Below are 4,384 nucleotides of genomic sequence, written 5' to 3' on the forward strand. Positions count from 1 at the left end.
AGTAGCCTTTATCTGGTGGAACATGAGTGTTGCAGGAATGGACTGTGGTTGTGTGAAATGCAATCCCGGGGCAGTGGGGCTGCTTGTATTAGTAAGGTCAGCAGGGTTTGCTCTCAAATTCATCCAGGCGTTACAGCGCACACTAATGAAACGTGCAGCACAGGGGTATGGACTTCGACTTCACTAAGGATAATAAACAGTAAAATCTAAGGTTTTATTATAGTATATATTACAATTTTCCATTATTTGTCATCTCYTCTTTGCCTCACCTTTATTAGGTGCCACCTTGGCTCTCCGAGTTGAACCTTTATATGTGTATTTTTTATAAAAAGGAGAATTGAAAAGTTTTTTTCCCTAGCACCCTGCATCAGAATGACTGAGATTCTACACGACCACAGTTATGGCTGCAGATTTTGGTGCCACAAAGAATTAATTGTGCAATCATCCTACACTCGTCATCAGTATGAGAATTTACAAAAGTCACCTCTTAACTTTTAAAAGTTATTCCTCTCCCAACAATGTTCTTTAGTTTATGAAATGTGACCAGCCACCTTACTTAATGACCCGGTCGTCAGCAGTTTCAGAAAGATTATTGCCTTTGTATTTTGCACAGTGCATTTGCGTATAACCAAAACAATCTAAAAAGAAACCACAAATTGTAAAATCCTGACCACATAATTTTTAACTTAATARGAAACATGAAACCCTTATGTTTAGTGAAGTAACTTTCCAGGTGTCCCTGTTTTTCTAATAAACAGTGACTGTTTATTAAAAAAAATGAATATGTAAAAAGACAGTATTGTATTGAATTAAAAGCTCCAAAACAGATAAGTTCTGTTCCCTATATGCACTCTAAGGGCCCATTCCTAYTTTTTGACTTACAAAGCTTCCACTGACAGCAGCCTCACAGGACAAGGCCATTTCACAGGGGCACAGGGAAGAGAGAGAAGTGTAAGCTGAGTTAACCTTCAGTGTCTCATAATCCCAGAAGCTTTTGAAAGTAACAGGTAGTCACCAATAAAAACTATGTTGGAATGAACAAAAACTAAAAAGCTTTTCAAGCTAAAATTCAAAGCCATAACTGGGATAATATATCAGTCACAAAAATTAACAGTAGAGTGTAGATGCTGGATTACCTGTGCAAAAGGTCATGTTGTAATTGAATTCTGATGGTMTTACACTTTATCCAGCTTTGTAGAGTGCCTGCAGTTTGGGTCTGTCATTTCTGACAACATTTGGTTGCCTCCTCTGTGTGTTCCTGACCTTAGCAAGGTAAAAATGACACCTGTTTGARTCTAGTTTGCCAGATTTCTGTGGAAAAAAAACCCTCCTTAAATGTGCAGGGGGGAGATTTTAGAAATAAGATCGGTCTATCATGATGTATATGTTCCAGGTATTTTCCATGTAGATTACATCATGGAAAGTCGATGTTTATGAATGTGGATGTGTATTTGAAGGATTTGGCTAGCAGGTAGGTGTCCCTTCCTGGAGCAAACTGGAGCAGCTCAGGCACGTGTGTTGGGCTTCTGCAGCTGCTGGGGATTTAGCCCAAGTGGAAAGGGCTTTTGGAATGGAGAATGCATGCTTAGGAAGTTCTGTCTGGCAAAAACATCACCATGGTGACATTGGGGAGTTTTAGGGAATMCAGCTTTGTTGCAGTCGTAAGGCAAAGTGGAGACATGCACCTGGGTATGCCTGACACCATGTGTCACRCTAAGAGGATGAGAAGAGAAGCAAAGGGTTTTTCTCAAATGAGAAAACCCCCCAAGATTTTTCTTAATTTTTTTTTTCCTAGATAGTCTAAAAGACACTGAGGAATCATTGCCAAATCGGAAGGAATCTCAGCAACTTTCGAAATCTAGTCAGACTGGTTTGCTGGATATTTGCACRCCAGCCTGGCTGGATCTCTCTGGCAGCTGATGTGGAGGGTTCCTCTGGAGCTTGGACCTCCTGCAGCTCCGTGGGCAGCCTGGTCACTTGGCCACTGAACACATGGGGGCTGATGGCCTCCAGCAGGGCATCCCTAAGGCTTCACCATTTGTGCAAAGTTTGGCTCAGTTGGTTGGGTTCTTTTTTCCCCACCAATGATAAACTTACAAGGATCAAAACACTTTGTGACCTGGCAGGTTGTATCTGCAGAGGGATCCTGAGATGGTGGCAAGTTCCCTGCATGAGGAGGGTGTCCAGCACTGTCCCAGTCACTTCTCACCTCCAGATGAGTGGCACACAGCACATTCCCAGCAGCTGAGGATTACAGGGCCATACTTGCTGTATAAGGAATTTCTTCATGGTTTCAGCTGTAGCCTTTGGAGGAAATAATTTAATAACCCTTTTCTTTAGAAGTATTTGCGGTCGAGGTACCTCGTGTAACAGAATTAATTCCTCAGCTCGGCAGCAGTGGAGCTGTGAGATGTAACAGCTCGAGGAACTGTCCCCTTGGTTTTGTACAGGTGTGCTGCAGAAGTGAAACCAGCTGAGTCTACATGTTGAGCTTGCTTGTTTATTTGAGTAATTTTGGAAGCATTGCCATTCCTGACACTGCAGCTGTGTTTTTGAGGTCAGCAGGAGCAGGATATTGACATGTACAGCAGTAAAAGAGTGCTGTTGTGGCAGAGACGTTTAATCTGGCCTTGCAGGAATTCGTGGATTGAAGTGGGAAGCACTATTAACTCTTGCATCGTGAGGGTGCAGTCTTGGTTGTGTGTGTGCAGGGCTGCACATACCCACATGCTGTTAAAGAATGAAGAGTAAGCTTACTTTCAGAGTCTGTGTGTACTCATACCTGTCAAAAATGTATTTCCTTAGGTCCTCCATCTCTCAGAGAACGTCATCGTTGCCGGTACCCACAGCAGTACGAGGTTAGCTGGCCGTGCTGGTGCAAGGTTCCCCTGCAGCAGAGCCCTGCCAAGGCAAACAGCATAGGGCACCTCCGTGCTGCTGGGTACCTCCATCACCCCAGCACACAGCCACAGCTGCTTGGAGGAAGCACTTTTCCTTGCTGCTGAGGAAAAACGCACATTTAATTTGGAGACTGCCATTCTGCAGCTTTGGAAAACATTGGAACATTTTACAGAAAGAAGGTGGTTCCTGAGGTGTGGTCTTTGGTGGTGTTTGGCTGGTTTGTGTCTTACATGATTCTATTGTGCTTCCAGGTCCAGCCATCCTCCCTTGTTTTCTCTTGTGGGTGTTTACCTGTAATACCTCTGGCAATGGCCGAGGTTTTCTTTGGAACACCTATGACCCTTCRAGTACCTCTTCTACATCTTTCTTCATCTCTAAAAATAAAGTAGAGGTTCTTCAAAAACAGCCTTGCCCCACTTAGGACGATATTATTGGAAACTTCTGGCCGGTGAAACCTGTGATAATTTAATTCAGAAGGGAATGTAGAGCTAAAATGGGTGAGAGTAAAGAAAAAGGCKACTTGATCACTTTTTAAAGCAAATGTACAGTGGTGATAAATGAACTGTAAAGGGAAAGCTTTATGACATTAAGGTGAGGGATGCCTAGTAGACTGTAGAGTGATTTCCCTAGGGCAGAGTAGGGTATGGATGGAGCCTGTGCTGTTTGTTGTGGCCAAGAGAGGCAGCAGAAAATTTGAATTACAGGCATAGCCAAAGCATTTGGGGTTTGAGAGTTTCTGTCAAGTGCGGATGAGGATGTATTTGCACGCTTCTGACAGGAGAGGAGACCTCGGCGAAGGAGCAAATCCTCCTCATCTGTCGCCTCTCCCTCCTCAGCCGGTAGTACCGATTACCAAGGTGTCCGGGGAGCGGCGAGAACTGCCCGAAACACACTTGGAAGTGAAACTGAGGGACAGTGCCGAGGAGCGTTCTGTGACAGTGCGGCGGGCAGAGCTGCCCCGCAACCTTGAACGGGAACGCTTCTGAGCCGTGTCCAAGAGGCGTGTTACTCTCCCTCTAACGCCGGAGTGCAATGTGGCCCWATTACTTTAATAATAGGTGCAAGCAGCACTAAAGGCTTTATTTTTAAAAAAAAAGAAATAAAAGCCTGGCATGACTTGCTTTTTCTTCTCGGCTCCGGGCTGCCTCCCCTCTCCTCGCCCCGGGGCGAGGCACCTCGGCAGCGGCCGAGCTGCGGCGAGTCCCTGGCCGGTGGCGCGGAGGGGAATAAATAGCCGGGCGGCGGCGCGGAGCCCTCCGCTCCCGCAGCCCCTCCACGTCACTTCGCAGCGAGGCGAGCACGTGGGGCGGGCAGATCGTATAAATCTCCCGCTCCCTGCGCGGCCGTGATGTTATCTGCTGGCACCCGTCCCCTCCGCGCAGGGAGAGCCGAGGGGCCGGGGGCGGCAGGCGGGGGGCGCCGGGCGGAGCGCTAGAGCCGCCGGGGACGGGGCCAGCCCCAGCCCCGCGGGGGAGGCCGGCGG

The sequence above is a fragment of the Malurus melanocephalus genome, unplaced genomic scaffold, assembly GCF_030028575.1.
Source record: "Malurus melanocephalus ecotype Western Australia unplaced genomic scaffold, MMel_1.1 scaffold_942, whole genome shotgun sequence".
Classification (NCBI taxonomy): Eukaryota; Metazoa; Chordata; class Aves; order Passeriformes; family Maluridae; genus Malurus; species Malurus melanocephalus.